This window comes from Gopherus evgoodei, chromosome 7 (genome assembly GCF_007399415.2).
Source record: "Gopherus evgoodei ecotype Sinaloan lineage chromosome 7, rGopEvg1_v1.p, whole genome shotgun sequence".
Classification (NCBI taxonomy): domain Eukaryota; kingdom Metazoa; phylum Chordata; order Testudines; family Testudinidae; genus Gopherus; species Gopherus evgoodei.
The window spans coordinates 51,843,451-51,856,538 of record NC_044328.1 but is presented as its reverse complement, the minus strand read 5'-3'; positions in this window follow the sequence as shown (position 1 = coordinate 51,856,538).

Below are 13,088 nucleotides of genomic sequence, written 5' to 3'. Positions count from 1 at the left end.
CGTTGACAAATTAGAGAATTGGTCTGATTTTAACAAGATGAATTCAATAAGCACAAAAGCAAAGTACTTCACTTAAGAAGGAAAAATCAAATGCACGGCTATAAGTTAGAGAATAACTGGCTAGGTGGTAGCACTGATTAAAAGGATCTGAGGATTATAGTGTCTCACAAATTGCATAGGAGTCATCAACATGATACACTTCCACAAAAGGCTAATATTATTCTGGGATATGTGTATAGGAATGTCATATGTAAGACACAGGCGGTAATTGTCCTGCTGTACTCAGCACTGGGGAGGCCTCAGCTGGGGTTCTCTGTTCAATTCTAGGAGCCATGATTTAGGAAAGATATAGACAAATTGGAGAGAGTTCAGAGGACAGCAACAAACATGATAAAAGATTTAGAAAACCTGGCCTATGAGACTGCATTAAAAACACTGAGCATGTTTACTCTTGACAAAAGAAGACCGAGGGAGGACCTGATAAGTGTTCAAATATATTAAGGGCTGTTGTTGTGATTGCAATTAATTGTTCCCCATGTCCACTGAAGACAGGACAAGAGGTAATTGGCTTAATCTGCAGCAAGGGAGATTTAGATTAGACATTAGGGAAAACTTTCCAACTATTAAGTTAGTTAAATTCTGAAATAGGTTTTTAAGGGAGGTTGTGGAATATCCCCATCATTGGTGGTTTTTAAGAGCACGTTGGACAAATACCTATCAGGAATGGTCTAGGTTTGCTTGATCTTGCCTCAGTGCACGGGACTGGACTTGATAGCCTCTCGAGCTCCCTTCCAACTCTACATTTCTGTGTTTCTATAATTTTATATCCCAGTAACAGCATTTGATATTAGTCCCCTTTACAGATGTTTTGGAGGAGTTTTATTACTGGAAGAGGGAGTAAGGGAGACATTGGAGCCCCAAAAACGAAGAAGGGGGATGGACTATAGCTCACACAAAAGTCTGGAACTCTGGCGGGCGAAAGCAACACTCAGTAACTTCCCACCAGTAAGGAGAAGAACAATGAAGTGAAAAGAATAGTTTAGGAAATTACAATGATCAGAAAAACAGATGTCAAAGTGATGTTAAACAATGATGTTAATTTAAGGTCCTGTGGCTAACATGAGGAAATTCCCAAATGCCTTTTCAGACTTCTAAGAAATCTATTGAGATTTCTACAACTTTCACATTTTTATAATAGGTGGGAAATGGAATGTAATAAAGAGCTTTTTCAGGGCATATTTACTACATTGCTTAAAGTCATTTCCCTCTCATTTGGGGCTGCAATAGGCAGACACACATTTTTTTTATTTTATTTTAGCAGCAGGAATAAGAGCCGTCTGGAATTAGCACAGGATTTCAAGTGAGAAATTATGTCCCTATTTACGCAGAGACTATGAGTTTTTCTTTCCCTTACAATGTCTTGAAGGGTATCCTATTGTTATTTCCATCTGTTTTCCACAGAAACTTAATGGTGTATTTCTGGTTTGATTTTACTATCTTAAAAGTTATCTTCAAATTAAAAAAAATTCCAGTTGAAGTTTTGTTTACTGCTAAGGACTTTATCCTGAAAGATGTTGAACCCCTGCAATTCTCACTGAAGTAAAAAAGCATTGTGGAGCCTTATCAGATGTAAAGAATGATGCTTGCCCTCTCAAGGCTAGATCTTCTGAGGATGTCAACACCCTTTTACAAGAATAATTAACTCTCCAACACTGTGAGAGGAATTAATAAACCCAGAGCACAGATGAATAAACTAGCGGAGAGGTTAAATAATACAAGTGAGGTGAGAGAGACAAGGTAGATGAGGTTATACCTCTTTCTAAACCAACTTCTGTTGGTGAAAGAGACAAACTTTTCAACTCCATAGGGCTCTTCTTCAGGTCTTCAGCTCTGTGGAGCTTGAAAGCTTGATTTTTTCACCAACAGAGTTGATCAGGTAAAAAATATTACCTCAGACATCTTGTCTTTCTCATATCCAGGGACCAAATCTTCACACACGGGAGATGGTGATTTAGGCTGGTTCTATGCTAGGAGCGCTTGGTCAGTACAGCTATACCCTGATGAGGCACTACTCATGTGGATGCAGCTTATTTTGGCAAAACTGTGCTTTTGCCAGTATAGCTTATCCCAGCCTCCCCTCTCCTCCTAGAGTGAAATAAGCTATTCCAGAAAAAGCACAGTTGTGCCAGTGTAATAGTTTACTCCAGGGGCTTTTGCTGGCACAGCTATGTTGATCAGAGATTGCACCCCTGATTGAGATAGCTATGCCAGAAAAAGTATACCTGGCTTTAGCTAAAAGGTGACAGAGGTCCTGATTCAGCAGCATGCTGAAGCATGTGTTTAACTTTGAGCATGTGAATTGTTCCAATTAAGTCAAGGAAACTACACATATGCTCAGTCTAAGGCACATACTTGTACATTGTTGAATCAGGGCCACAATTAGGAATAATAATAATGTATTTGTATTTTCATAGTACCTAAGAGTCCTGGGCATGCTGGGTGTGTGCAAACACAGAACAAAAAGACAGTCCCTTGCTCACACAGCTTATGATCTAAGTCAGTGACAGAGCTGAAAGTAGAACCCAAGAATCCTGACACACAGCTCCTTGCTATAACTATTATAAGAGAGCACTCAAAAACGTGCAATTAAAAAGAGCCATCTCTTTAGATTCTGCAAAGTCTCACCATCTGGCTGTGTTCTGCTGCAGCACCAAATATGCATCATTCTATCACATCACAGCTCTGACAGAAAACTTCATTGACTCATGAAGCTAGCCCAGGGGAATGACAGGGAGTTATTAGCATACGGTACAATTTTCATTCTTCTCTTCTTCTTGGAGTATTTTATACCCTCAAAAATATAAACTAATATTTTAAGATACTTTCAAAATTGCGACATGTACTAAAAACTTTCCACTTACTAGAGCCACTGTGGATTGGCTGCTTGATTCAAGGGATTATTTTACTTGCAGTGATGTCACAGAACAATGCATCATGGGACGACACCACGAAGTAGGGTGCCTGACTCTAGGGGATCTAAAAAAGAATTGTTACAGTATCTTGTCACTCTGATAATTAATCCTTAGGGGTCTAAAAAGCACATTAAAATGTCTATATGCCTGGACTTGAATAACAAAATCTAGAAATGGAAAATGTCTATTGGGTTATTTCACTGTCAGTGCTAGCAAGGGTATCCAGCATACACTGCAGCAGTCCATACAATCATGGGTTTTATTGTAGGTCATTTTAAAATAAATACAGTACAAATTGAAATTTAAGATATAAAGATTACAGAAATCTTGGCTTATGTTTAATATCAGGTATAGCAGCAATGGGCTTTGATGGAAAGTAAATAAAAAATATAGAGTCTTTTTTTCCTCCCTGTCTTTGACTGCCTTCATGGCTGAAATGCATTTCAGCACAGCTCCAGATCGCTGCAGATTTGTAGTTCTGCTTTTCTCTTTTTACTTTAAGTGTTTGCCTTCTGTATATACATTATTGGAGAGATTAAGAGGCTATGTGTACATTTAACTGAGTTAATGGCCCAGGCTAACCAAACTCTCTCCCTCATGGAAACTAAAATATGTTCAGGCAGACCTGAGAGTACAGACAGAAATACCTCCACAATGGCGGTCTTTGTGCATGCCCGATGAGCAGCCACTTACATCACGTGTGTTCTGGCCAGCTGGGTTGAATGTGTTTTCATTCTAAATCTGAAAAGTCATGGTAATTTTTTTCCAGTAATCTGCTGCTCATTTGACAGCCTCCAAACTAGGACAGAAAAGGGGGAAGGTTTCTCAGGCTAGGAGCTTAACCTGGACAACTTAATTCAGTTATATTCTCTTTCACTTTCCTGGCTTTCTTTTCTGGGGTAACACCTTTAACGGAGGCAGAGAGCAAGCCTCATTTGCCTCCGATCCACATACAGTTTAAGACCCTGGGATAACTGTTGCCTAGTAACCCGAGATGGATCACATGTTAAGTGCTAATCACATAAAAGTCTTTGGGCTCAGAAATGTGCATGCTTGACAATTCAGAGCTGTCAGTCTGTAAATGGACAGTTAGATCACAGCATATCCAACACTGCACAGACAGGTAAAATAACACTAGAAAGCTAGAGAAGTGAATGGCACTTTCACCTGAATGTGAAAGACAGACTGGATGAGTGCTGCAGTGAGTTTGATTATCTTTTCATTAGACACTCTGTACGTAAAGCAGAACCCTGGAACCACCATATTCACCACTGTCAGATAATTATGATATTTTTTGTACAAAGTATGCCTCTTGTGAGGTATCATCTAAAAGTCTTAATCTGTTGAACATTAATATCCTGTTGGATTGTATGTGCTATCATTATATGTGAAATTATGATGCAATCATAGAATAATAGAATATCAGGGTTGGAAGGGACCTCAGGAGGTCATCTAGTCCAATCTCTGGTCAAAGCAGGACCAATTCCCAACTAAATCATCCCAGCCAGGGCTTTGTCAAGCCTGACCTTAAAAACCTCTAAGGAAGGAGATTCCACCACCTCCCTAGGTAACCCATTCCAGTGTTTCACCACCCTCCTAGTGAAAAAGCTTTTCCTAATATCCAATCTAAACCTTCCCCACTGCAACTTGAGGCCATTACTCCTTGTTCTGTCATCTGGTACCACTGAGAACAGTATAGATCCATCCTCTTTGGAACCCCCTTTCAGGTAGTTGAAAGCAGCTATCAAATCCCCCCTCATTCTTCTCTTCTGCAGACTAAACAATCCAAGTTCCTTCAGCCTCTCCTCATAAGTCATGTGCTCTAGCCCCCTAATCATTTTTGTTGTTCTATATGTGTTACTGAAATATGTTCTGAGGTTGGGAGATGCCTATAGCCAACCATTAGACTGCAACAAAGGACCAGTCAGACATGTGCTGATGGCCCATTAAAGGGAATCCACTCTCCCAATGGCCATCCAGAGACTTCTTAAAGAAAGTACCTGTGCAATGGGGGCTGCCTGATCCCCATGTCACATCAAAGATCTTTCCAACAAGCTGGAAGAAAATATAAAAGAGAGGACATGACATCATCAGTTGGCTTCTCCCCACCCCATCTCAACACCTGAAAGCAGATCTGGAAGCATACTTTGAATATTAGGGGAGGGTGCTCCAAATATTGAAGAATATTGGAATACTTTGAACTGGGGAAGGATACTTCCAAGCTGAAAAAAGGAGTCCAGTCTGTGTATTGGGGAACTGTAACTTACTTGTACCAACTATCAGGGTGAGACACTACTTGGTTCAAATCCTGCTTAGTTTCTAGAACTTGGACTGCATGTTTACTTTTTATTTTCTTAAGATAACTAACTCTGACCTTTATGCCTGCCACTTATAATTACTTTAAATCTATCTTTTTGTAGTTAATAAGCCTATTTTATATTTTACTTAAAACAGTGTGTTTTGGTTGAAGTGCTCGAGAACTCTCAGCTCAGCTTACAAAGGCTAGTGTGTGTCCACTCCACACTGAGGGAGCGGTGAACTAATGAACTTGCAGTGCCCAGGGGAGCCTTGAGCAGTGTAAGATGGTATCATTCTGGGGGGAAATGGCTATAGCTGGAGGGAATGGGTTACAGCCTCTCTATTGATGGTTCATGAGTGACTGGAAAATTATTAATTTGAGTGTGTCCCTGCCTGTGTATGTCTATGTAAGTGCAGTGCCTATCAGAGGTTTGTAGCTTGACATCAACATCACAGTGTTAGAGGCAGCCCAGGCTGGTGCATTCGGCAAGCTCAGCAGTCCCACAGTCAGGTTGCATCCTGGGGGCCCCATCACAACAGCTTGCTAGGGCTGGGTGTGAACAATTTGGTGAATAAATCCAAATGTGCGACTAAATTCTACTAATTCAACTATGCAAATCCCAGTGGAAGTTTCCTGTACTTGAGGGCAGAATGTGGTCCTTGGTCTATATAAAGGAATACAAATTTTCTCAATAGGAAAAAGCCTTTTGCACAGTGCTTAGCAAGATGGATGGAAAAATAACTGAGTGTGGTCCATAGCCACTGGAATGACATTTATAGCTAAATTGCTGTCTCTGAGCAGTGGTGTTATAGTGTGGTATAGAAACCACTTCTATTCTGAATAATTATTTTCAACCTTTTATAACTTTCTCAAACTGTTTAATGGTCTGAAATAGCTCAGGCTTGATCTCAGCCCAGAAATGCATGTTCATACTGTAGAAGGATTCTAAATAATGTGCGCAACAATTTTTGAATTATATGAGTGTGAACAAACTGTTTCTATATCACATAATTTTGTCAGACTAGTATCCTTCCCATGTCTGAGAAAACTTGTTTTTGTTCTAACAGTAGACCAAATCCTGGCCATAATCAACTGTAGTTTAGATCCTGCTCAAATGTGTTTGGCCAGCTGGGCTGTGTCCCAACAGACACCTAAGCTGATCTTATTGGGGAACCCTCCTGTCAGGAGTAAACCAGAGAAATGCAATGGGGCTTTCTAATGCTGGCCTTGATAACCTTGTTTCTTCTGGATAGCACTGCTCATTCTACCCACCTTCTCTCCCTTGTGCAGATGCATTACAATATGGTCTTATGTGATCACACACTAGTTCCCCAATAGCAGCAAAGAGTCCTGGGGCATCTTATAGACTAACAGATGTATTGGAGCATGAGCTTTCGTGGGTGAATATCCACTTCGTCGGATGTGGGTTGCATCCGACGAAGTGGGTATTCACTCATGAAAGCTCATGCTCCAGTACATCTGTTAGTCTATAAGGTGCCACAGGACTCTTTGCTGCTTTTTCAGATCCAGACTAACATGGCTACCCCTCTGATACTAGTTCGCCAATGGCAGTGTATAATATTGTTATGACAGGAATCACTACATTGAATTGTTACACGTAGTCTTACGCTTCCTTACTCTTACTGTGAAAACAATGTACAAGGTATAAAGAAATGCTTCATTGCTGTGAGATTTGTGGTGCATATTCCTTTGGGGAACTGTTGCAAACAACAGTGGAGTTTGTTCTCTGCCTTAAACTCACAAAGTTAATGTGGGGGCAGAGTTGCTTCCTGGGAAATGGACTTTTGATGTTGGGTCTGAGATTTCTGAAAGAGGCATTACCTGTATGCCATTTGTGACCACTGCAGTTCAAGGACTTATATAGTGTCAATAAAACAAGTTACACTAAGAAAATATCTAGACTTAGTGTCACTGGCTTATCCTTCAAAGGAAACCAACCTGAAATGCACCCGTATCTGCCATCACTTGGCAGAGGATGAAAATATAGCAATCTTTTTTACATCTTAAATAAACCCAAGCATAGGGCTAGCACCTAAATGATACAGTGGGGCCCAAAATCTGTTCTGCCCTTAACAGGTAGGGGGAGTACAAATATAGCTTTAAATCATCTTTGTGCTTCCAAAATTCTGGACTGACCTGGTGGCCAGCACAGCCCCCAGAATGAGTTGGAGAAGTCTCAGAGATTATTGTGATCTACACTTGCATTGCATAGCTGCCCTGCAGCCCAGAATAGTCAGTGCAAAGTGCTTCAGCTACACCAACTTCTACCCTTGATGATTTTACCCCCAGTACTCACCCAAAGTGGGAGTTGTGGTGGTAGGAGGAGGGCTGCAGTGTAAGGTCATATGTGTTGGCTTTACATTGCTCCAGTACTGGAGGAATTCCCCAGAGTCTGTTATAGCTCCTTTATGCTCATGCATGGCAAATAGGGCAATAGTGGAGATAACAATCTTGCCCTGACCCCCACTCACCACCCCCCAAGTTATTTAGAGAATGCTAGGATTCAAATATATATCATAGGTCTGAAATATGAAATTATCTCTATAATGGGCTGAACCAGAACACACACGTGCAACTGGATTTGGGTTTTTCCAGTCAGTCTCTCTCTATAGTCATATGTAATACATGGATATTGTTTTCATAGTGATAGTGAAATATGCTCAGAGGTTCTGACTTATTCTGTATCATAATTTCTCCTCGATAATGACTTATGGTTTTTAGTTATTATGGGCTTGATCAGATGTTCCTTAAAGTCCATGGAAGATTGCTATTGACTTCAACAGTTGTTGGTTCAGGCCAAATTGTGGGACCTATGAAGCCAATGGGAATTTTGCCCCTGAACTTGGTCAGTCAAGATTTCGCCTTGGATTCCTTCATAGATATCGTTCTTTTCTTCTAGATAACATTTCCTCCTTGTACACATACACACACACAAATAAATAACATTTTATTATTGTACTGATTCCTCTAAAGATTTTTTTACTTAAGTCATAGACCTTTTAGAGCTGAATTATCAGTATAAATTCTACCCTATATTTAATGTTATCATAAGTCCTTTGTATGCGATTTGAAATTAATTCTACAATTGCTGTGTGAGCTCTCATTAAATTTTATTACTGCTATTGAAGCATTATTTTCACAAAGGACTGGACATTCTTCTCTGGAAAGATATTTAAACTGTTCCTTTAATTGTAGGTACAATTACAGTGTTACTAGAATTATTGGGTATATGTTACTCAATTTAAATTTTGTCATATTTTCCCAACATATCTAAAATTGAAGTGAACACTGACTTTTCTCATAAGCTCATGCAGAAATTACATTGTTTCCAAGTAGTAGGTAGCCAACTGTTTTGATTTGTAGTCCTACTGTGCAAATAGATATATCTACAATAAAACGGGCTAATGAACTTCACCTGATATGCACTGCTTCACTTATTTCTTATTATTAGTTAAATGTGAAACATTACATATGACAGCCTATAATTTTTATTTATACACTGCATGCAGTTTAATTATCCTACTGTGTTTCCTATATAATTAAAAAGTTCTTTTTTTCTTTTTGGCCTTCTGTGCACCTGCAGTGTTATACAGTGCTACATCGTGCTATACAAGCGTATCCAAGACTATAAAGAAATGCTACCGTTTGGCAAAGGCGGGGCCTGTGCTCTCAGTTAAACAGCAGAAAGAAGCTTGGACAAACATGGCTTTAAAGCCTTCTTTGTGCTCTCCATATTCTGGGACAGTCAAGAACCTGCCCAGCACCTAGTGTAAGTTAGAGCAATCTTGGGCTCTTGTAACTTACATTTGGTTTCCCAAGACCCCAGTGAGTCTTGGGAAGCAGACAACAGCTTCAGTGCAGGGGGCTCTAGACCCTTGCCTTTCCTTTCTCCTCTCCCAACAAGAAACTCAGGCCACGTCCAGACTAGGAATTAAAATCGATTTTAGATACGCAACTTCAGCTACGAGAATAACGTAGCTGAAGTCGAATTTCTAAAATCGAGGTACTCACCAGTCTGGACGGCGCTCCATCGATGTCCACAGCTCTCCGTGTCGATTCCGGAACTCCGTTCGGATTGATGGAGTTCCGGAATCGATGTAAGCGCGCTCGGGGATCGATACACCGCGTCCAGACTAGACGCGATATATCGATCCCCGAGCAATCGATTTTAACCCGCCGATGCCGCGGGTTAGTCTGGACGAGGGCTTAGAGCAAGGTTAATGCCTTACACCAGCATTATATCAAAGGGGAGCCCTTCCCTACCCGGCCCCAACCCACTATTCTCTGAGGCTGTTTCCTCCCCTTTATACTGTCAGACTGATGTAAAGAGATCATAATTACAGTGGTATTCAGGCCCAGAGTTTATAATGGCTGACAGGAGGAAAGTTAACTCTCTCCCCAAGGAAAGAAAAGATCACAGCTTCTTCAGTATAGGCTTTATCAGGGACCATGAAGATGAAAAGCTTGCTTCAGCTGTAGAGTTATTTTATCCTGCCAGGCCAGGCACTGTAAAATGTTCTCTGCAGCTTCTGTGTGTGCTAGCCACTGTTAGGAATCAAATCTCTGTATAGATCAGGTCTCTCTTTTTGGGGTGGGGGATTGGCTAAGTCCTTGAATAATGGGTGCCCATGGTCATCCTTTTGTTGATTTTGTTGTTGTTTAGAGTTAGACAAAGGAAACTTCCTGTTCAGACTCTTAACTCAGTCTGGTAGCTGTGAATGTACGTTTTATTTTTTCATGTATGTTTGGCTGCTTTCCCAGGCTCTGGAAAACCTGGGTAATTGTGAGTGCAGGTCACGACTTGTCACAATCCTTCTGAGACGCCAGGGGCAATCTGAACTCTAGCAATAAGTTATTTTCTTGGGAGAGAAAGGAGAAGATATTTAGTTATAATTAACATATCATTCCTGTTATTGCTTTGCACAGGACTAGATATTTGCAGCAGCAAAACTTGAAACTCAATGAGCTGCAGAAGGTGGCAACGTTCAAACCTTCAACCAGCAATTTCCCCGTTTCAGCTGTTGCATGACTGTTAGGGACATGTTCAGCCCAGGCCTAAGTAGAAATGTACCTGCTTATATCTGGAATGAACATGGCCCTGCGTGTTTTAACACCTCTGCAAATATACTGAACCCTTTAGGAGTAACAATCGTCACATTTCCTACTTTCTGATGCTAAGCCCTGACCATTAAACTAAAGCATTATGGCCCTGGAAGGTCTGCAATAGCTTTTCACCTTTTCTGTGGAGGGAGAAATCAAAGAGTTTCTCGATATTCAGTATTTTAAGTTAAGCATTTTCTTATGTGTTGCTGGACGGGGGCCTGAACTAAAAGAATCTAATCTGCCTCTGATCACCAAACTGGCATCAGGTCAAACTATTACAAAAAAGTAATAAACTCTGCAATACAAGCCCTCCACAGTCCCTGCATTCCTTCACAACCACCCCTCCAAATGGAGTCATTATGTGGGTATGTGCTAGTGATATACATTTAATTGTTTTTCATTTTTGCTTTATAGTCCAGCCCCTTAGAGAAGTTTCTTAAGTCCATTAGGTCATTTGTAGACTATAGAAGTCCAGTGTACCTTTAGCAAATCTTCGAAGGTCTGTCAGATCTTTGACAGACTTTATAAAATCCATGGGAGACCATTCTGATGTTCCTAATTTGGCAGTGGCTAATAGGATATCTTCCAAATTATGCAGCCTGTTTCAGTGAAAGGATATCAGGATCAGAAGGTACTGAGGTGAAACTAGTTTTTTGTATTACACTAGCATTTAGTGGTCCCAACTGAGACCAAGACTCCATTGAGCTAGGCATCGAACAAAACTCATAGTAGGAAACAGGTCCTGCCATAATTGCTTATTATCTAAGAAGACAATACATACATGGGATGGAAGAGGAAATGGCCTTCCCAGAGTCACACAGCAGAGCTGAGAATAGAACTCATATATCCTGACACTCAGTTCAGTGCTCTATACATATGCTTTCCATACTGGAAGCTTCTTTTTTCACTGTTATATGACAGCTAATTGCGAGTTTAGGACTGTGTCTAAAGAGGGATGGGCTCTGGCCTGAGTTTACTGAGCCAATCAAAAGTATACCACAGGAATCCTTTAAAACAATTATTAGGCACACAACAAACAAAAAACAAAAACAGAAAAATTAAAATATTCACACTTCAAACGTTAAAAAGATGATGTGTTCTAGAACTGTTTCCTTTTCCTTCCTTTACATTAAGTAAAATCTTTCAGAGGAAAATATAGTGACTAAAAGATCTTGTGATGAATAGACTGTACTTGAGATACAGCCTGACAAAACAATGAAAGATTTTTTCAAATATAACTTACACCTAATCATTTAGTTCCCTTATCACATAAATTACTGTTTCACTTTTCCCCATATTTGATCCAAATAGTCTCCTTAGTCCACAGACCTTTCATGCAATATTTGCAGCCCAAAGGACTGATTTTGTACATTTGGTGGGCAGAGCGAGACAAAAATGGGTTTATAATGAAAAGTTGACTACAAACTTTGTGATGGACAGGCTGCCATCTCTCCATAACAAACTAAGCCATTACATTTTAAAACCATATACTGGAATAGAAAATACTATTGCACATAGGAGTAAGGAAACTAAATTAATAGTTGCTGAGAGAAAGATTTGAATTTCCTGACTTTCATGCAATTAAAATCTCACCCTTAATGTAATAATAAAATATATTTCTGATCCTAATTATGTAGAAGAAAGCCTTTTCTAAGATCAGGAATTTGGGGTGAGAAAAGGGAAATATGTGTTTTTTTTGTTATAATTTCTTACTGATAATTGTTTAATGAATGATATTTTGGAGCACTTATATTTTGTAATGCTGCACTCTGTAACTGAGTTATACAAAATAAAACTGTTATTTTAATACAACAGGGATTGTTTAGATAGCCAAATTAAACTGTTCTCACACTCCTGACTAGCTGTTGAAGATCAATGTGATTTCCCTGTTGCTACAAATAATCACTAAATGAATTTTTCAGATTACCAAACAGAAAAATATTTCCAGGTCCACACTAGCAATTAGCATGTAAGGCTACTCGGTGGGTTATGCTTGTTCAGTTCCCCAAACATGTTCTGTAAGGGAAAATAATTTAAAAAGCAAACAACACCTGAATTATTCAATTTTAGTTGTCGGTACACTGTTGGATAGTTCTGTAGTTGATAGATTAGACCAGGCGATGCTTTCAAGCTAAGCATTCCCATTCGTGAGCACTCAAGAAAAATCGACTGAGTTCCAAACATTGACTGGCTGTCTGAAAGTGTGTGTGTGTATGTTTTTGTAGAAATGTTTGTTTGAAATCTGAGGCTAGAGAGTTGCCTACACCCTGTATAACTGGTTAGCACACAGGCAATACGCAAGATACAAAACCAGGGCTCTGTTGAAACAGCTGGTACTGAAATCTCAGGGGCTTTGTAATGGGATAGTAAGCTTTTCAGCCCTACATCAGTGGTTCAAATCCAGTGAAAGTGATTGAAAGTCATTGCCAGATGGCCAGTGACCTATGAAATGAATTTGTATTCTTAGTCTAGTTTTTAGTGGACAAGTATCCACATCACAAAATCAACTAATTTAACTGGCAAGCACTGGCACAGTTGTTAGTCATATGAGGGTGTCCAAGAACTGAATGGGAATAGAAAAAGAACTACATAAGGCCCTGATCTTTCAAGTGGCTCCTTTCCTAGAGCCACAGTGAAGTCACATTCTAAAGATCTGCCTTCATGAATCCAGTTGCTGTATCAAGGTGTAAGTT